This window comes from Pinus tabuliformis, chromosome 8 (assembly GCF_031772625.1).
Source record: "Pinus tabuliformis cultivar Carrire ecotype Pingquan chromosome 8, CPIR1, whole genome shotgun sequence".
In the NCBI taxonomy this organism is placed as follows: Eukaryota; Viridiplantae; Streptophyta; class Pinopsida; order Pinales; family Pinaceae; genus Pinus; species Pinus tabuliformis.
Genome location: NC_142294.1, coordinates 130,122,975 through 130,145,649, shown reverse-complemented (window position 1 = coordinate 130,145,649; position 22,675 = coordinate 130,122,975). Strand labels below are relative to the sequence as shown.

Sequence of the window (22,675 nt, the reverse complement as noted above, 5' to 3'; positions counted from 1 at the left end):
ATGCTCTTTATATTCTTATCATTGTTCATGAAAACCTTTTTCATTGCATAACCCTTACCAGGATTTAACATTTCTTCTTTTATACAATTGTCCTTTTATTTAGTCAATTCCCTTTATAGCACTTGTAGGGGTATCAATTTGCTTGCATTATAGTTGTGTATTCATCCATGCCATCCACCTCTTAGATTAATTGATCTCATTCCTGGCTTTAATTCTTCGCAAGGACAAGAATATTTCAGGTTACTTCAAAAAGATTATAATGGATTTGCATGTAGTCCTAACCATTATTGTGAATATTAATAAACACAAACATGCACATAAGCACAATCATATCTTGAATGACAATTTAACAAGTGAGAGCATTCCCTAATGAGGAGTTGAACAGTTCCCTACATTCACATTGCTTTTTAATTGCCATATTATCTGACCTTTAATGGATGATATAATATTATTTTCTTATCAATTCTGGGGGCAACTAGCATACTAGCTCCAAGGCTTCTTAAATATTAATATTTCTTCATGTACTATTAATATTCAACAGTTATCTCAAGCATGTAAGCACAATGACTCTTTAAATCAGCATTTGGGCAGAAACCCTCAACTTGGAGAAAGGCATGCATCATGGTATGCGCCACACAAATTCCTTCCAGGTCCCTTCTTTTAAGCAACAAACATGATTAGCTAAACTAGTACCAATGTATAACATAGATAACTAAAACCGTAGATTATACCATATTGATTTATCATGTACCATGATCTTATGCATGAATGTTTTTCTAGTTAGCCATAGGTACCGTATGCTTTGTAATGATGATTACATTTAGATTTACTAGATGTCTCATACACCCGTATATGTATTTCCCACAACAAGTTTATTGAAGTATGTTCCACTTTGGTATAATGGTCCTATGCAGTAAGATGATTCCATAGCCCCAAGCCAAAACAACTACCTACTATGCAGCTACTCCTTTAAGTAATGAGAGTCACACACATAACAATGAAATTGTTGATCATACATAATCCCTAATTATGCCATTTCATTGAGTGAAATGATTTAGTATTCCAATAAATAAGGTCTTTCATGTTCTAGTGTGCTTCAAAATCAATAATTTAAATACACCTAATGTGGCTATGGACAGCAGATAATGACTCCGCAATAATATCTACATTATTATTATAATTATGTGAAGAGTGTTAACTTCAGCGCTTTAGCAATGTTCACCGCTGATTAAGCCAATTGTCTACTAAGATTAATTTCAGTAGTTAAGCAACATTCTTAATAATTAAACTTATTTAATCTTAGACCTGTGGGTGTGCAGGACTCAGATGCCAAGAGTGTAACCTACGTTGATGAATAGCATTATTTGCTATGTGTTGATGAACAACATTATTTTCTATTCTCCGGGCCATAGTTGCATATTCCCTCATACGACCGCCTTAATGGAGCCTCTGATCACCCCCACCATATCTCTCTCCACCCCGTACTCTGCAACAACCTGCATCATACAAAATAAAATTTGAAGGGTGATAAATTGTTTTTTTCCTATTTTATGGGTTTTTCTCTTCCGATAGATTGATATTGAATGTCCAAATATAAATTGAAATGTGCCAGCATTGTATAGGCGGAACTGTGGTGAATCCTACAGATGGGATCGCCCATGTTGTCTATGTAAAGGGCGACATCGCCACTTGGCCCTACTTCACATCATTTTTCCAACTATCTTTTTGAAATCTTTCTATGGATCAATTTCTCTGATATGAATGAGATTCTTCTAATTTCTATAAGTCAACGCATGCACAACCATTTCTTATGGAGTTTGCTACAGTGGATGAAAACACCACGTGATCATAAGTGACAGATTCTCTAATAGTAAAAACACAGAACTCTGTATATTAAGTTGTTGTTTCTTATGATAAACAAAGCTTAGAAGAGATGAAATCTACAAATATGTATATATGTATATAAATGGAGAGAGTGTATGAAACTCCACATTCTTGTTGCAGAAACATACAAAAGCATTGACTTTGAACCACAATCAAACATCGCTCAGAATACATACTTATTTAAATCAGCAGATCTTCCTTTGGAATTTTTATCGGTGGAAATGCAAAACCTATCTTGAAACATGACTTTCAGCAATGAATCATTATACAAGAGCATTTCTAACGTCGAAACATTTTGCATAAAATTTATAAATTTCTAAAATACAGTGGAATAGTATGCACATTAATGTTAATAATCTATAATTATTAATAACAATGGCTCTAATAAGACCGAATTATTCTTGATTACAAATAATCTTTATGACTATGTTTAACAGAATTAGGGAAAACGAGTTTAAGATGTTGGCGTTTAACTGAATTGCGGTGGCTTTTCACAATGGTTCCCATATATATAACAATATTAGTAGCTAAACCTTCTTACCTCTATCGTTTTAGTTAATTGGTGCTTGGCTTTGATTTCAGGCGTCGATATTCCAAGTCAAGTTGTATCCACATAACAAACCCAGACATGGCGGACAGTGATGATTATGTTGTAATAGAATTAAAGAAAACAATACCCATACACTCCACAAATATTGTTGTGTAAGAAGGTTTAAATATTCAATTTCCCGGAACCCCTTGTACCTTTTATCTCAGCCAGTTGTGAGCACAGCCGCTACTGCGCTACGCTACCTCTCCACAAACTTGGAGAACAACTAGAACTTCCAGCCAAACTATCTTTGAAATCTGCATTTTCTCCCGTATTTATGAGTATGGGAGGATAAAAAAAAAAATCGGAATACACATTATCAACGATCATAACTATTCAAGATGCAAGACTGCAACGAATTTACCCGGTTGTTTTCAACAGAGGAATATCAATTGAATGGAGTAATGACAATCAGAAAAACAATTTAGTGTATCGCAATTCTGATTTTTTTTTAAGCCGAACAAAATCTACCGAACAATACTTACCCATGCTTTCTATGAGTATTTCTCGCGCACCCAGGGATAGAGTTTGAAGGCTTTTATGCTTTCTGATTTTTATCGCTCGGATAAGATTGAGCGTTGTGTGATTTACATATAACCCCTATCCAACTCAGGGCGATGACATACACGAGGATACTCATTATCCCAAACCATTGTTTTCAATTCCATAATCGATAAAAGGAAACAATTATGCGCCAGCTTTCCCTCGATCGCACCAAACTTGTGATAAACATTCCAAAGGGCATCGTTGAAAAGGAAGAAACATTAGTAGCCGACATTTTTTGTTGTTTTTTACACACTATCCATAAAATGCGGTCTATAACCAACATTATCTGTGTACATCCTGATTGAGAAAACTTCTAATCGGATTCGAAAAAGAATAGTTACTTTCCCCAGTAGCGCATGAGGAATAAAATAGCATTATCAATGCATCAAGTGCCCCGTCACTTGCTCGAAGCTTGAGCAGTGATGCCTAAATGATATCCACTTCATGTTTATCTAATCATACAACTGGAATTTTGTAAAAGTCATTCGAGTGGCCTTAGGAACATTCGATTGTGTTAAGGCTTGAGTTGAACTCATGTAGTTGTATGATATTTTAGCGACTGTATGTGTGCTTTGTCCTATTACAATGACTCTATGAGAGTTCTATCACATTAAATCTCTCGGATCTACCATCTTCGAACTCAGCGATATATCTAAATGCGTGGTTCTATGAATGTGTTCAAGGTGATCGCTTGGTCGTGCCATGCTCACTTGTAAAACATTTCCAAGCAACCCAGTCACCACGGGCTGCTATTACTGTGTGTGAATTCCAGTTTATTGACTGTAATGACGGTGCATGCGGGATAACATATCTTCACTGTAGATGGTAACCTGTACATCAAACGCCAAGCCACAAGAGAGGATCATCACCACGATGCATCATCCATCCTCTCACGACCATGCAAAATGTATAACTGATTAATTAATTTAGTTAGATAGGTCTTTTCCTCTAAAAACTACCGTCTGGCAGTCTTCATCACAAGCACAGAAGCCTCTGTCTTCCTTTGTATTACTTTTTCCCTCAACATGACAGAGATTTGTCTCACTCCCATAATCACAGCATGCACATTTTTTAGTACAACCTCAACCAGTGGATTTTTGATAGGTAACGCAGCCATCGCCATCTTCGAGAGGGCAGAGACAACTTGTTTTATTTGCCCAAGGATTTAATGTGATGCGTGAGGGGAAAACATCCATTTCCTACCCTAAACCTCATACATAGTGTAGTCAAACATTCAAGAATGGCTTGTTAACGACTTACTAGAAGTCAAAGATAAAGTACGCACGAGGAAGGGTTCTACCCAGCGTCTGGGCGAAGTACCCAATCTGTCCCTCGTGATGGAAATTTACAGTTTGCACATCCAACAACGACAATTAGTCAAGATCATGAATTACCCTCTGGTTTTAAAAAATCCATGTACATTTGCCTTGACATCCATTTTAGGTAAAATTTGTTTATTTGATCTAATAATGAATTTTTTGACCCATCAATAACCATGTTAATATTGGAATCCTAACTTCCTTGGAAGACAAGAAATCATGTTCTATGTTTCAGGCTTCACCCTTTAAAATTTTGGGTTTTGTTTTCTTATAGGAATTTTATAATCAAAATTCGTCAACGAAATTCTACTGAGGTGGATGAATCCATAGGCCTCAGTGTTTGAACCTAGGCTCTGATACCATTTGTCACGTACCTCCATGGCTTACCTGGGAATAATCTCTAATTTCCGAGTTATTAAAAATTTTCCTTAGTTATAATTATGATCTCCTTGGTTATAATTTCCTTGCCTATATTAGTGATCTTAATTAAATCCAATATCATCATCATCCATCATGATCATAGTCTTTCTTTTATCGTGCATGACTAAAATAATATACCATCAATTCCTTATATTGCATGCAGGAGCATTTAATTTCATTATGCACAACATTAATGATAGTGAAGCTTTGGATAATACTAAGGAAGACATTCCTCCATAGTTATTCCACAAGCATGAAAATCTGCAAAATACTAAAGCATGCTACCATTTCTTATTCTAATATATTCGATGTGCATATGAGAGCACACGACAGTCTCACACATTATTAAATCCATCATTTCCATCATAAATATTACTCTTAACCAATTGACAGAATGCAAATCGATGCGTCTTGGATATACATGCAATAGAAAATCTGATCATCATAGATTATCCTGCTAACTACAATATACAATGATAATTTGCAACCATCTACCACTATCTGCCATATTAACCAACAACTTTGTATAGCAGTAAAAATTTCTTCACTAACATAAGAATATTTCCATTTATATCCATTTAGTATCCTACTCACTGCTACACATATAAATAGCATTAGACCAACTCATAAGCTAAGACTGTTAACATATACAATACTGAAACAAATAAATAGTCACATGAATAGAAAGAGACCGACATATAGCCATTCCATGCAAATGAAACCAACTAGATCTCACTTGGAGGGAGGATCACCACCACCCAGCCATGAATCACCTCTAATTCCCCCCGAGCCGAAGATCTTGCCAAGGATTAACTATCTCAATTGATCGATGCACTCGGTAATTAATACCCTCTTTCATGATTTAGTTATCGGTAAAAACGTCTCGCTTTATGGATTTTTCCATTTTCATAGATCTTATCCAGAAAAGCTTGTCTTTATCTCCCACGACGCTTTTCCGCATAAAAGATTGCCTTTATCTCCCCCAAAGATTTTATGTCCAATGAATACTTATCTCCCATCCATCTGATGGATATCCAATCGATTGAAGCTTATCTAGAATCATGTCTCGAAGCTTATCATGAAAGATTCATCTCTATCCCATTCCTTATGGGATTTGGCAAGCATCTCTTCTCTCTTGGTGCTCCACCCTCCAAGTGATTTATTTTATTAATTCATTTAATAATACACTTTATTGTCATGTTACATATCACCTAGCTTTCCTCATCTTAGGTGTAGAATAGTTTAACCCACAAAGGAGGGTATCAAGCCTAGCTTTCCTCATCTTAGGTTTGCAACATTTAACACACAAGGGAGGATATCACACCTAGATTTAACTTAGCTTAGGTTTACAATAATATTCTACACAAGGGAGGGGTGTTATAGCTCAATGAAATGAAAACACATGTAAAGTACTTGTTACAGGTGCACCAGAGGGAGTCTAGCAGGAGAACAAGAAGGAATTATTTGCAAAGCATTAAGTATCGTGATCATTATCCTGTTGATTTGAATTGGTGTTGCTTTCGTCATCGATCTAGTTGTGTTTTGGAAGAGGCCACTCCATAGATGAATTTTGATGGAGTGTTAGAAGTTCAATTTTGTAGTGGAATTATTTGATGTAAAGAAAACAAAAAATATATGTTAAGACCCAATGTTCTTTTTGTGGTTGCAATGTTGCTGAAATTGATTTTTTTTCTTGTTGTTGTTTTTATGTAGAAAATTGTATATCTCTGGTCTTAAAATGTCCTATTATGTTCTTCTTCTTTAAATCCAATGTGTGCAATTTAGATGTTTTTTTCGCATTTATGTTTCTTTGCTCCAATGGCAGTGTTACTATTTTATTTTTTTCTCTTTCATTTGTGATTGTTGTGGTATTTTGTGTGGATCTCTTCACTTTGTTCACTTCTTTCATAAATGAAAATATCATTTACATTTATAATATTATTGTTGGGCTTTCATGTTCTAGGTGTTTATATCTATATTCCTGAGATTTATACTATTAATACATTCATGTATTGATATCAATGTATTTATGGCTTGAAATTTATTTATTGTTTATAATGTAGTGATATAAATGTTTTATTATTAATGTGATGATGATTTATCATGTTTTAATGCTTTATGGTTGGCAATGTGGTTCTTATATTGGTCTTGGTTTATGTTTTTTATTATTGTTTTGTGTTATAGCATTATTTGTGTTTATAATATTGATGCCATGGATTTAGGGCTTAGGTTTGATTTACTATTTCCTTGGGTTTATAATATTAAATGATTAGGTTTATTTGTTCTTTAAGTCTGTAATAGTAATAATTCCTACAGTCTATCATGTATTCCGTTTGGTTTATTAATCCCCAATATTATGGTTTAAATAATAGTCCTAAGGTTTAATATTAATCCCTTACGTTTACAATGTTTATCCCTTCAATTTATTAATGTGTTGCTTTCATAATATTAACGATCCCTAGGGTTTATTGATCCCTTAGGTTTATAATATTCATAGTCACGTGAGTTGATCAATCCGTTGGGTTTAAAATATTAATTCCTATGTTTTATTAATCCCTTATGTTTTTTGATATTTATCCCTTACCACTTTTGATCCCTTTGGTTTCTAATATTTTTCCCTTGGGTTTATTAATTCCTTATGCTTATAATATCAAATGCTTGGGTTTCTTCATGCTTCATGTTTTTAATATTAATAATTCCTTTGGTTTATCATTTAATCCCTTGTTTATTAATATCGTGAACTTAAAAACTTAATTTATGGTGTTTATTAATCGTTTGGGTTTTTAATGTTAGCGCGTTGGGTTTATTGATTCCTTGGGTATACTGATCCCTCACATTTATTAATCATTTCTTTTTATAATATTAATGCCTTGGGTTTGTAATATTAATAATCTCTTTGTTTTATAAAACCCCAATATCAAGGGTTAAATATTTGTCTAACTATTTATGATTATGTGAATATGATAATAAATTAATCTAATATGGAAATCAACAATGGTCAACCATGTTTATTTTAGGGTTTATAATAGTCATGTTATGGTTTATATGCATTGGGTTTATAATTTTTATCCCTTAAGTTTATTATTTCCTTGGGTTTATAATATAATCCTTTCGGTTTATTGGTCTAAGGGTTCATATTCCTAGGGTCTAATATTATTCAACAATGGTCAACAATAAACAACCATGTTCGACCATGATTAACCATTATCCAACATCAATCGCTTGGGTTTATTATTCCCTGTTCAATGATGGTTTATTATAATGTCAAACATGGTCCAACATGGAATTGTGATAAGGATTGTCTCAATATGAAAAACAATGATGGTGAGTCATGTTTATTTTAGTGTTTATAATATTTATCTTAGGGTTTATATACGTTGGGTTTATAATATTAGTCCCTTGGGTTTAATATTATTCCCTTGGGTTCATAATCCCTTGGGGTTTTAGTATTAATCCCTTCGTTTTATTATTCCTTTGGGTTTCTCATATTAATCCCTTGGCTTTATTATTCCTTTAGGTTTATAATATATATCATGTTCAACCATTGTCAATCATAGCCAACCATGGTCAACCATGGTTGAATGTCACATTGTGACAAGGATTGTCTCACCATGAAAATAAATCCTGCTTATTTTAGTCTTTGTAATATTTATATTTGGGTTTACAAATGTTGGGTTTATAATATTAGTCCCTTGGGTTTAATATTATTCCCTTGGGTTCATAATCCCTTGGGGTTTTAGTATTAATCCCTTTGGTTTATTATTCATTTGGGTTTATAATATCAATCCCTTGGGTTTATTATTCCTTTAGGTTTATAATATCAATCATGGTCAACCATGGTCAACCATGGTTGAATGTCACATTGTGACAAGGATTTTCTCACCATGAAAATAAATCATGTTTATTTTAGTCTTTGTAATATTTGTATTTGGGTTTATGAATGTTGGGTTTAAAATATTAGTCCCTTAGGTTTAATATTATTCCCTTGGGTTCACAATCCCTTGGGGTTTTAGTATTAATCCCTTGGGTTTATTATTCATTTGGGTTTATAATATCGATCACTTCGGTTTATTATTCCCTTAGGTTTATAATATCAATCATGGTCAACCATTGCAATCATAGCCAACAATGGTCAACCATGTTTGAATGTCGCATTGTGACAAGGATTGTCTCATCATCAAAATAAACCATGTTTATTTTAGTGTTTGTAGTATTTATATTTGGGTTTACCAATGTTGCATTTATAATATTAGTCCCATGGGTTTAATATTATTTCCTTGGGATTTTAGTATTAATCCCTTAATTTTATTATTCCTTCGGGTTTATTATTACTTTAGGTTTACAATATCGATCATGGTCAACCATGAAAATAAATCATTTTTATTTTAGTCTTTGTAATATTTATATTTGGGTTTACGAATGTTGGGTTTATAATATTAGTCCCTTGGGTTTGTTATTCATTTGGGTTTATAATATCAATCCCTTGGATTTATTATTCCTTTAGGTTTATAATATCAATCATGGTCAACCATGGTTTAATGTCACATTGTGACAAGGATTGTCTCATCATGAAAATAAATAATGTTTATTTTAGTCTTTGTAACATTTATATTTGGGTTTACGAATGTTGGGTTTATAATATTAGTCTGTTGGATTTAATATTATTCCCTTTGGTTCATAATCCATTGGAGTTTTAGTATTAATGCCTTCGGTTTATTATTCATTTGGGTTTATAATATCAATCCCTTGGGTTTATTATTCCCTTAGGTTTATAATATCAGTCATGGTCAACCATTGTCAATCATAGCCAACCATGGTCAACCATGTTTGATTGTCGCATTGTGACAAGGATTGGCTAACCATCAAAATCAGCCATGTTCATTTTAGTGTCTGTAGTATTTATATTTGGGTTTACCAATGTTGGGTTTATAATATTAGTCCCACGGCTTTCATATTATTCCCTTGGGTTCATAATCCCTTGGGGTTTTAATACTAATCCCTTAGTTTTATTATTCCTTTGAGTTTATAATATCAGTCCCTGGGGTTTATTATTCCCTAGGGTTTACAATATCAATCATGGTGAACCATGAAAGTAAATCATGTTTATTTTAGTCTGTGTAATATTTGTATTTGGGTTTACGAATGTTGGGTTTGTAATATTAGTCCCTTGGATTTAATATTATTCCCTTGGGTTCATATTCCCTTGGGGTTTTAGTACTAATCCCCTGGGTTTATTATTCATTTGGGTTTATAATATCAATCCCTTGGGTTTATTGTTCCCTTAGGTTTATAATATCAATCATGGTCAACCATGGTCAATCATGGTTAAATGTCACATTGTGACATGGATTGTCTCACCATGAAAATTAATCATGTTTATTTTAGTCTTTGCAATATTTATATTTGAGTTTACGAATGTTGGTTTTATAATATTAGTCCCTTGGGTTTAATATTATTCCCATGGGTTCATAATCCCTTGGGGTTTTAGTATTAATCCCTTGGGTTTATTATTCATTTCGGTTTATAATATCAATCCCTTAAGTTTATAATATCAATCATGGTCAAGCATGGTTGAATGTCACATTGCGACAAGGATTTTCTCACCATGAAAATAAATCATGTTTAGTTTAGTATTTGTAATATTTATATTTGGGTTTACGAATGTTGGGTTTAGAATATTAATTCCTCGGTTTTAATATTATTCCCTTGGGGTTTTAGTATTAATCCATTGGGTTTATTATTGATTGGGGTTTATACTATCAATCCCTTGGGTTTATTATTCCCTTAGGTTTATAATATCAATCATGGTCAGTCATGGTCAACCGTGGTTGAATGTCACATTGTGACAAGGATTGTCTCACCATGAAAATAAATCATGTTTATTTTAGTCTTTGTAATATTTATATTTGGGTTTATAATATTAGTCCCTTGAGTTTAATATTATTCCCTTGGGCTCATAATCTATTGGGGTTTTGGTATTGATCCCTTGGGTTTATTATTTGTGTGGGTTTATAATACCAATACCTTGGGTTTATTATCCCCTTAGGCTTATAATATCAATCACGGTAAACCATTGTTGATCATAGCTAACCATGGTCAACAATGTTTGAATGTTGCATTGTGACAAGGATTGTCTCACCATCAAAATAAACCATGTTTATTTTAGTGTTTGTAGTATTAATGTCTGGGTTTACCATTGTTGGGTTTATAATATTATTCCCATGGGTTTAATATTATTCCCTTGGGTTCATAATCCCTTGGGGTTTTAGTATTAATCCCTTAGTTTTATTATTCCTTTGGGTTTATAATATTAATCCCTTGGGTTTATTACTCCCTTACGTTTATAATATTGATCATGGTCAATCGTTGTCAATCATAGCCAACCATGGTCAACCATGGTTGAATGTCACATTGTGACAAGGATTGTCTCACCATGAAAATAAATCATGTTTATTTTAGTCTTTGTAATGTTTATATTTTGGTTTACGAATGTTCAATTTATAATATTAGTCTCTTGGGTTTAATATTATTCATTTGGGTGCATAATCCCTTGGGGTTTTACTATTCATCCCTTGGGTTTATTATTCATTTGGGTTTATAATATCAATCCCTTCGGTTTATTATTCTCTTAGGTTTATAATATCAATCGTGGTCAACAATTTTCATTCATAGCCAACCATGGTCAACAATATTTGAATGTCGGATTGTGACAAGGATTGTCTCACCATCAAAATAAATCATGGTTATTTTAGTGTTTGTCGTATTTATATTTGGCTTTACCAAAGTTGGGTTTATAATATGAGTCCCATGGTTGAATGTCACATTTTGACAAAGATTGTCTCACCATGAAAATAAACCATGTTTATTTTAGTGTTCGTAATATTTATATTTGGGTTTACCAATGCTGGGTTTCTAATATTAATCCATTGGGTTTAATATTATTCCCTTGGGTTCATAATCCCTTGGATTTATGTTTCCCTTGGGTTCATAATATCAATCCTTTAGGTTTATTATTGATTCTCTTGGGTTCATAATATCAATCCCTTGGGTTTATTATTAACTTGGTTTATAATATCAATCATGGTCAACCATAACCAACCATGGTCAATTGTGGTCAATCATGGTCTGATCTCACATTATGAAACAAATTGTCTCCACTTAGGGTTTATATACCTTGGATTTTTAATATTAGCCCCTTGAGTTTAATATTATTCCCTTAGCTTCATAATCCCTTGGGATTTTAGTATTAATTCCTTGGGTTTATTGTTCCTTTGGGTTTATAATATCAATCGCTTGGGTTTATTATTCCGCAGTCAACCATAGTCAACCATGGTCCAACATGGAATTGTGATAAGGATTGTCTCAATATGAAAATCAATGATGGTCAATCATGATTATTTTAGTGTGTATAATATTTATCTTAGGGTTTATATACGTTGGGTTTATAATATTAGTCCCTTGGGTTTAATATTATTCTGTGGGGTTCATAATCCCTTGGGGTTTTAGTATTAACCCCTCAGGCTTATTATTCTTTTGGGTTTATACTATCAATCGCTTTGGTTTATTATTCCCTTAGGTTTATAATATTGATCATGGTCAACCATTGACAATCATAGCGAGTCATGGTTAGCCATAGTTGAATGTAACATTGTGGCAAGGATTGTCTCACCGTGAAAATAAACCCTGTTTATTTTAGTCTTTATAATATTTATATTAGGGTTTACCAATGTTGGGTTTATAATATTAGTCCCTTGGGTTTAGTATTATTTCCTTGGATTCATAATCCCTTTGGGTTATAGTATTAATCCTTTCGGTTTACTATTAACTTGAGTTTATAATATCAATCATGGTCAGCTTTATTAATCTCTTTTGTTTGTAATATTAATCACATTTGCATCTTGATCCCTTAGGTTTTTAATATTTATCCATTGTGTTCACTAATTCCTTGGGTTTATAATGTTAGACGGTTGAGTTTATTAGTTCCTTGGGTTTCTAATATTAGTCCCCGTTGTTTAATATTATTCCCTTGGGTTCATAAACCTGAGGGAATAATATTAAACAAAAAGGACTAATATCATAAACCCAATGTATACAAACCCTAAGATAAATATTAAAAATACTAAAATAAAGATGGTTGAATTAATAAAGCTTAAGAGTTATAATAATAATAATAATAATAATTATTATTATTATTATTATTATTATTATTATTAATTAATATTTCTAATATTATTATAAGTTTATATTATTATAATAATATTAATATAATAATTATAAATATATAAGTATATAAGAATATCGTTGTTATTATTTATATAGTTATTAATAATCAAAAATAGTTTGTCTTTAAAAAATTAAACATAATAATTCAATTATCACAATTCTGATTATTATTGGATCATGGTTGTTATTATGAGTTAATATTATTATTATGATAATAATGCAATATAATTGTGATTATTATTATTATTATTATTTCATATTATTGTTATAGTAATATAATAATAATCATAATATTTTATTATAATAATGATAAAATAATATAATAATTATTAGATATCATTTTCGGGATTCAACTGCGTTAAGTAAGTCATTCATCTATGGCCATTTCTATGAGAGGTAGTCATAACTAATTAATTGCTCATGATTTTTGAATAGTCCACTTAGCACTCATTGCATCGAGTGTTGCTCCCACGGGTGAAAAAGTGGGATTGAAACAAGTGAAATGAATCACATAGCGTCAATCATCACTTCTAGGGCTTGCACCTGGTAACTAGGACTTCCCAGGAGGTCGCCCATCCTAGATCGCCTCTAGCTCAAGCATGCTTAACTGTGGAGTTTTCCCTACAACCATGCCCACTTAGCTTGCTACCCCATTTGCAAAACTTTAGTAAGTATTGTGCCTCATGAACCATTCAAGTAGAGTTCCCTTTACGACTACCTCTCATGGAAATGGTCATAGATGAATGACTTAATGCAGCTGAATCCTAAAAATGATATCTAATATAATGCACTACGAAAACACCCAATACTTAATTCAAAAGAGTGAAGGGAACTCTACCTGAATGGTTCATGAGGCATAATACTTGCTAAGGTTTTGCAAATCGGGTAGCAAGCTAGGTGGGCCTGATTGTGGGGAAAACTCCACAGTTAATAGCGCTTGCGCCAGAGGCAATCTAGGATGGGTGACCTCCTGGGAAGTCCTGGTTACCAGGTGCAAGCCCCGGAAATGATGATTGACGCTATGTGATTCATTTCACTAGTTTCAATCCCACTTCTTCACCCTTGGGAGCATCACCCAATGCAATGAGTTTTAAGTGGACTATTCAAAAATCATGAGAAATTAGTCAGTTACGACTACCTCTCATCGAAAGAAAATGGTCATAGATGAATGACTTACTTAACGCAGCGTAATCCCAAAAATGATATATAATATAATGCACTGCGAAAACCCCAATACATAATAATAATTATTATTATTACAAATACAATAACTATTATATTATTATTATAATTATATTATAATAATTATATTATTATATTATTATAATAATGTAATTATAATATAATATGACTACCTCTCATGGAAAGGAAATGGTCATAGATGAATGACTTACTTAACACAGTTGAATCCCAAAAATGATATCTAATATAATGCACTGCGAAAACCCCCAATACATAATAATAATTATTATTATTACAAATATAGTAGCTATTATATTATTATTATAATAATATAATAATAATATTATTTTTATATTACTATAATAATATAATGATAATATAATATGACTACCTCTCATGAAAAGGAAATGGTCATATATGAATGACTTACTTAACACACTTGAATCCCAAAATGATATCTAATATAATGCACTGCGAAAACCCCGAATACATTATTATCATTATTATTATTACTTAGAGATTAACGTAGAGTTTGACGACGAGATGGAGATCATTGACGTCGAGATGGAGAAGGCCTTCTTTACTAAAACTAATCACATAACTGATCACAATGAGAGGGAGGAGAAGTAATACCATTGATTTCGAATGGAGTAAACTATTGCGAGCTTCCGCAACATTACATCAGACCTCCCACAGAACGACCCAGGCCAAATGAAGTAGTTCTCCTTTTAGATCCATACCTGTCGTGGACGTCCAAGGTCTCCTATGCGATTCTACTAGACCCGAGGTTATCCAAAAAATTGGTCGGGCCTGTGTGTTGAAATATAATTTCCCTTGCTATGTATTGTTTCCAGAAAACTAGCTAGACTTCCTCGCACCGCTTTTCAAGAGACAGTCGTATTTCTCAAATGGCAGCGATTACAATCATCAGCAGACACGTGGCTGAGTGGTTTTGTCAAAGCGGTTTTCCCCGGAGCATAGAGATCGGCAAGAAGGTCTGCGCGATATGGTTTCACATCCGTCGAATTAGATCAATGGTCGCATACAGGCCTACAGCATATTGCGTGACGTGAAGTGCAATTCTCATTGACCGCCAGTTTATCAATATAGTAATTAATGAAATTTTTACTCCGGTTGTTGAAAGTAGATGAAGAAATTATTTCATTTTTATTTTTCACGGGAGTATGGGATGTAAAAACATATATGGCATGTTTTATGTTGTTATATATGCATGTATTTTTCTGTTGTGTTGTTGAAATGTAATGCGTAGCAGCGCAAGCTCATATGAATGAAACTTTTATGCACAACAGTGTAGAGATTGAAATGTAATGTTTCTTTTTGTTGAAGAAAATGAAAGGGAGCACGCAGCAGCGTGAATATAATGTTTGTTGTTGTCTGTTGAGAAATGTAAGTGAAGCGCAGCTGAGCGTGAATGAAAAAGAGGGAAAAATGCAGCAGAGCGTGAATGTCCAGTTTTTGTGAATGTATTGGAATGGGAAAAACTCGCAGCAGCGAATGTAAGAGGAATTTTTCCAGCAGGTTGAATGCAAAGAATACGCAGCAGCGTAGAAGGGCGAATGTAAGTTTTTTTTGTAATGGAATATGCAGCAGCATAAATGTAAGAAATTTTTACACACAGCAGTGTAAAATTTCAAAACAGAGACAGAGTAATTTTTTTTGTGGAGCTGAAGCATTCCTGGTGAAATCCCTCTGTGAGAGGAAGACCCATTTTGTAACAACAGTTGTTTTTATTAATGAATACAAGTTTCTTTGTGCAAGTGAAAAACTCTGTTCTCCCAAAACATAATTTTGCTTCCCTGTGTTAAGATCCTGTGATAAAACAGAGCATTGTTCTGTTCTGTTCAAGTTATTTTTGTTTTGGAATTAAATAGAAAATTCCTAACATGGTATCGGAGCTTGTCCAGGCTCTTTGAAGGTGTCAAAGGAGCTGAAGGAAGGATTTCTTGTTGTAGCAGCTTCTCCAGTAGAGTGAAGACTCAGTCAAAAAATCCAAGGTATTTCTCAAGATTAGTTTTTTTTTGTTGAGGAAAGTCAAGTATTTTGAAGCACAGTTAAGAGTGTAAGAATCGCTGGAGCCCGGTTCCTTCATTCAAATCTTAACAGCTTGAAGGTCGACATTTAGAACACAAATGGCGAGGTCAAGGAAGAAAGTCTCCAATACTCCTAAGGATGTGTCTCTCTCTATTACTAAGATAGAAGACAATCAATTTGATGAGGCTCCAAGGTTCAATGGGAACTTTAATATATGGGAAGCAAGAATGAGGACTTTCTTACAGTCTTAAGGGATTGAAATTTGATAATCAGTGATTGATCATAGCAGGATGGATAGAGAATCCAAGGAGTACAATGCAAAAGCAGCAAAGACAATCTTGAATGGGGTACCTGATTCTGTAAAGAAGAATCTAGGAAAATATTCATCAGCAAAGGATATATAGGACAAACTTCATGACCTTCACTCAAAAGGAGGTCCTGAACCCATCATAGAAGCTGAAAATGAGAATCATGACATCAAAGCTAAAGTAGACCTAGAAGATGAAGAGAATGAAAAGGACTTTGTAGAAGAACTCCTCGCTCAACTTATGACTGCCATGGAAGAGATTAACAACTTGAAAAAGGAAAATGAGGCACTTAAGAAGATAGCTCCAGTTGGTAACCAAGATCAAACAAGGAAGAAATTTGACGTCATCAAGCTTCAAGTACAAGAAAGGGATGAAGATCTTGCCAAACTTAAGAAGGAATTTCATCAAAGCAAAAGGAAGCATCATGAAGACGTCATATCCATGACAAATCAATTGAATAAAGCAAAGAAGCAGGAAAATACCTTGTCAAGTCAACTTCAACAAAGGCACAAGAGCGTGAACAAACGTGAAGAAGAGATTGGTGAGTACAAGGTAGAGGTCTCCTCCCTTAAGTCTCAATTATAAGAAGCCAGGAAATAGGCACAAGGAGCTGAGAAGAAAATGGAGAGCAGTTAAGCAAAGAATGAAGAAATCTTCAAAATGAAGTCATCTATCATCTCCCTTAAAATAGTAGAAACTGAAGCTACTCGTAGCAAGGAAGAAACTGAGGAACAACTTGCAAAGAAGAATAATGAGTGTGAAAGATTGGAAAAAGAGATTGTCCTCCTCAGAAGAAAGGTTGAAGGGATGAATAAGATCATGAAGAGCTCTCAAGCCTTAGATGACATGCTCAGCTATCACAGATGTCCATCTTATAAATCAGGACTTAGGTATGCAGGTGAACCCTCAAACAAGAATGAAAATGCTTTAAGCAAAAGAGATGTGAAGAAGCCAGAAAGAAATTGTGATGCTCCTAGTTCCAGCAAAGGCCAGGAGAAAAATCAAGGCTACAATAGAAGAAATCCTATTCCAAGAAGAAATCTTACTCCAAGTAGAAAACCAACTCCAAAAAGAAATGTAGATGATATCAAAGAGGCAAGAGGCAATGGTTATCATCAAAGGATCTCAAGGCAGAAAGGCTTCAGAAGTACATCAAGGAAACCTCCATCTCCTAGCTACCAAAGTTTATTTTTTGGTTATTGTTATTCTTGTTCAAACTTTGGTCATATGGCAAAACACTGTAAAGAATCTCATAGAGATAGATGTTATAGTCTCCAACAACCTCCAAGAAATAATTTTACAGGAAGAAATCATGAAATCTTATTCATGAACAATGTAGAATGCTTCAAGTTTCATAACATTGGTCATATGGCACATGATTGTAACTTAACATGGGCTCTTACACAAGCTAGAACCATGCAAAAGAAGAAAGTTACACAAGTATGGAGAAGGAAGGAAATACAGTCCGAAAGTCCCTTGAGCTCTCCAGCCAATCTAAGCTTTTTTTGAGAAGACTCTGCCAAAAGGAGACGATGCATACAGTTAGGGGGAGCCTGTAATTCTTGATCATTATCGCTGAAGCTATTAGTGAACAGGTCCTTATGAAATCCTTGCTGAACTATATTAACAGTCATTCTTTGATGAAGATCATGTTTCAGGAGCCATTTCATGGGCTTCTAAAAAACAACCTATTGTAGCATTGTCTATAGCAGTAGCATGTCAAGCAATTTGGATGAAAAGGATGTTAAAGAGCTTATGCCAAGAACAAGCAAAAGGAACTATGATTTTTTGTGACAATAGTTCAGCTATTGCATTATCCAAGAATGTTGTGTTTCATAAGAGAACGAAACACATTGACACAAAGTTTCATTACATCAGGGAATTGGTAAACAATGGAGAAATTGTTTTAGTACACTGCAGAACTCAGGAGCAGGTTGCAGACATTCTGACCAAACCATTGGGGTAGAAAAGTTTTGAATTTTTGAGGAAATGTCTGGGTATGACTAATAACCCAGCAGTTGAAATTAAAGGGGAGTGTTGAAATATAATTTCCCCTGCTGCGTACTATTTCCAGAAAACCAGCCAGACTTCCCCGCACCGCTTTTCAAGAGACGATGGTATTTCTCAAATGGCAGCGATTACAATCATCAGCAGACACGTGGCTGAGTGGTTTTGTCAAAGCAGTTTTCCCCGGAGCATAAAGATTGGCAAGAAGGTCCGCGCGATATGGTTTCACAGTCATCGGATTAGATCAACGGTCGCATACAGGCCTGCAACATATTGCGTGACGTGAAGTGCAATTCTCGTTGACCGCCAGTTTATCAGTACAGTAATTAATGAAATTTTTACTCCGGTTGTTGAAAGTAGATGAAGAATTTATTTCATTTTTATTTTTCACGGGAGTATGGGATGTAAAAACATATATGCCCTGTTTTATGTTGTTGTATATGTATGTAGTTTTCTGTTGTGTTGTTGAAATGTAATGCGCAGCAGCGCGAGCTCATATGAATGAAACTTTTATGCACAGCAGTGCAGAGATTGAAATGTAATGTTTCTGTTTGTTGAAGAAAACGAAAGGGAGCACGCAGCAGCGTGAATATAATGTTTGTTGTTGTCCGTTGAGAAATGTAAGTGAAGCGCAGCTGAGCGCAAATGAAAAAGAGGGCAAAATGCAGCAGAGCGTGAATGTCCACTTTTTGCATAGTTGCCAAGTTCGGCCGTACCAGCAAAAAAAATTCAGAAATTCGCTGATTCGGTTCGGTACAGCGAATAATTCGTCGTTTTCCAATTCGGTACGGGTCAGCGTTTGAATAAAATTTTGGTCAGCTGCCACTATGCTGTGCGTCCACTGTGCTGCCACTATGCTGTGCGTCCACTGTGCTGCTGCCACTATGCTGTGTCTGTGTAACCATCGATCGGAACGTTCACAAATCGCTGCTGGATAAAATCATAAAGTAATTCGAGTTTTAGTCGTGGAAATTTGATAATTGAAAAATGATACAGCGATCTTTAATCCTAATTTTTTTTGTTTTTAATTCAAAGGTGAAAACGAGGCACACACCTCTCCTGAATTCAACTAAATTATAAATCCAGGAGTCGTAAGGCTCTGTGCAGTCGGTGCATATATTAAATTATGTACTGTACAATATTTAACTTGAAACCCAAGGGTAACTTTACGTGGACTGTAATGCCAACGTGAGACCTTTTGCTGAGAGGTTCTCCAATCATTAAGCTGAGACCTTTTGCTCATAGGTTCTCCAATCATTGACATACAGACTGGATGATAATTTATGCATGAAGTGCTACAAACAAAGAAACCAAAAAAAAAAACCAATCCAACTCACAGATAAATTGAACCCAACTTGGCACAGTGAAATTCAAATGAATCAAATGAAAAATATAAAATAAGAAATTGCAGTTACCTAATATAAAATAAGAAAAATCAATATTAGAAAAATCATAAAAGATATAAAATGATAAACTTTCAAATCCACAACCTTTATAAAAAAAATAGAAAAGCAGTAACTTCTATATTACAAAAAATTATAAAATGACACAATTGAGTTTACAATGGATAAGGCTTATGAAAAAATAGAAAAAAAAGGATAAATCCAATATTAAAAAAATAATAAAAAATGGAAAATGGAAACCTTAGTTGCACTTGCAAATGCATAACTCATATACAAAAGCATAGAAAAACGACAACTTCTATATTACAAAAAATTATGAAGATAAGTTTGCACTTGTGAATAAAAGAAATAGAAAAACAGTAACTTCTATATTACAAAAAGATATAAAATGGCAAATTTCAGTTTAAAATGGATAACTCGAATGAAGGGGTCTATAACATTTTAGATAGGAGAAATTAACGTTGGAAATAAGTAAACATAAATATACTTGGTAGAGAAAGATTTAATGAATTTTCATATAATGATTGCTAATTTAAATTAAAAATAAAAATAAAAATAAATAAAAATAAAAATTAAGTATGTGTAAGATATATAATGTCGAATTTTTTCCGTATTGAATTTTATAAGGTCGAATTTTTTTCGTATCGAATCGAATTCAAATTCGAATTCGAATTCGAATTTGGTAACTATGACTTTTTGTGAATGTATTGGAATGGGATATTTTTTTAATGCAGATCATTTTCACAAGTTATAGAAAATTTTGGAGTTAATAAAATTTGTTTCCAAACATAATTTAATTATAAGTTTTAGACAACGGAGATAAGCAAAGTAACGCTTCCGTACCTGTTGAAAGTCCCTAACGTAAAATTGAAATAAATGCCTCGAAAATTAATGAATTTTATTATAAAAGTTTTCATGAATAACAACTAATTCACAAAATTTCTCAACAGTTTGAGCCGAGGATAAAAAGTTTCCAAAATTTTCAGTGCTACCATTGCTTTTGACATAAGTTGCAAAAATAATTGTTTGAGAGAAGGATTTGTGAATTGCAAAGGAAAACATACTAGGACCACCTTGTTTACAATAATCTCCTGATTTTGAATATCGTCACTCGTTGTTGATGAATATGGCAGAGAAGTGTGTGGTATGTATTGCACAGAGATGAGGGCGCTTGCTCTGAGGCTGGTGGAAGCGATATCGAAGAGCCTAGGACTGGAGCCCGACTTCCTAGACAAATCACTTGGAAAACACGAACAACACATGGCTGTAAACCACTCTCCCAAGTGCCCCAATCCTAAGCTTACATTTGGTTTACCAGTTCATTCAGATCCCAATGTCCTCACTCTTCTTCTTCAAGATGAGGTGCCCAGACTTCAAGTTCTTAACAATGGAAAATGGATTGCAGTGAACCCCATCCCTAATTCTTTTGTTATCAACGTCGGTGACCAATTACAGGTTCCATCTATATGCTTGGCAGTCTAATCTCCTCTTTTGATTTAACTTTACTTTTTTCAGAATCAATATGCCCATTGTTTGCAACTTCAAAATAATTGATGCTTAAATGCAATTATGTATTTACAGGTTCTGAGCAAAGGAAGATAGATAGAAGAGTGTGCTGCATCGTGCTGTGGTGAGCTCTTCAAAAGCACGCGTTCAATTCCCACATTTTACTCTCCTTCTCCTGATGCAGTCATCACTCCTACACCGGCATCGATTGACGACGAGCATCCTGCATTGTTCAGAAGATTCACATACGAGGAATATTACCAAAATTTCTGGAACAGCAAACTGCACGGGAATACTTGCTTGCGGTCATTCTCGCATGATTCACACATATCAGGGACTTCTATTGAGGAGGAGAACGACGACCTCTAATAGCCTGCAGGCATCGAATTATGGGATTTATCTCTCCTTTCTTCCTAGTTGGGTATTTGATTGGATGTATATGATTGGAATATTAAGAGCCACTTTGGATAATGTACTTTTAAACGTCAGTTTAAGATTTATGGGATTTATCTCTCTTTTCTTCCTAGTTGGGTATTTGATTGGATATATATATTATTGGAATATTAAGAGCCAATTTGGGATAATGTACTCTTAAACGTTAGTTTAGGGTTTATGGGATTTATGTCTCCTTTCTTCCTAGTTGGGTATTTGATTGGATATATATGATTGAAATATTAAGAGTCAATTTGGGATAATGTACTCTTAAACTTCATGAAGTTGGATTTATAACGATTTATGAAGTCGATATATATATTATAAAATATTTTTGTGAGACATTATAGTTATTATTGGAATATTAAGAGCCAATTTGGGATAGTGTACTCTTAAACGTTAGTTTAGGGTTTATGGGATTTATCTCTTCTTTCTTCCTAGTTGGGTATTTGATTGGATATATATGATTGGAATATTAAGAGTCAATTTGGGATAATGTACTCTTAAACTTCATGAAGTTGGATTTATAACGATTTATGAGGTTGATATATATATTATAAAATATTTTTGTGAGACCTTATAGGTATTAATTTTTCAGATATTTTAAATTCCATGGTTTTGTTTTATTCATTAATATATAAAATCATTTTGCATTTCCAAAGCCTTAGTCATTTCTTTTGTCAATTTCCTTAACCATAATAAACCGAATGAGCACCCACAATAGGAGGTCTTTTGCAACATTCAGCTTGGAATAAGTGTCCCATGACCATGGTCTTATATAATTTTTACGTGAATTTTTAGCTA

At 33.7% G+C, this 22,675-nt stretch overlaps 1 pseudogene; it reads left to right on the top strand.

The window, feature by feature from the left end:
• LOC149234452 (protein DMR6-LIKE OXYGENASE 2-like) overlaps window positions 1-21,808 on the top strand; it is a 128,918-nt pseudogene extending 107,110 nt beyond the window's left edge.
• The last annotated feature ends 867 nt before the right edge of the window (window positions 21,809-22,675 follow it).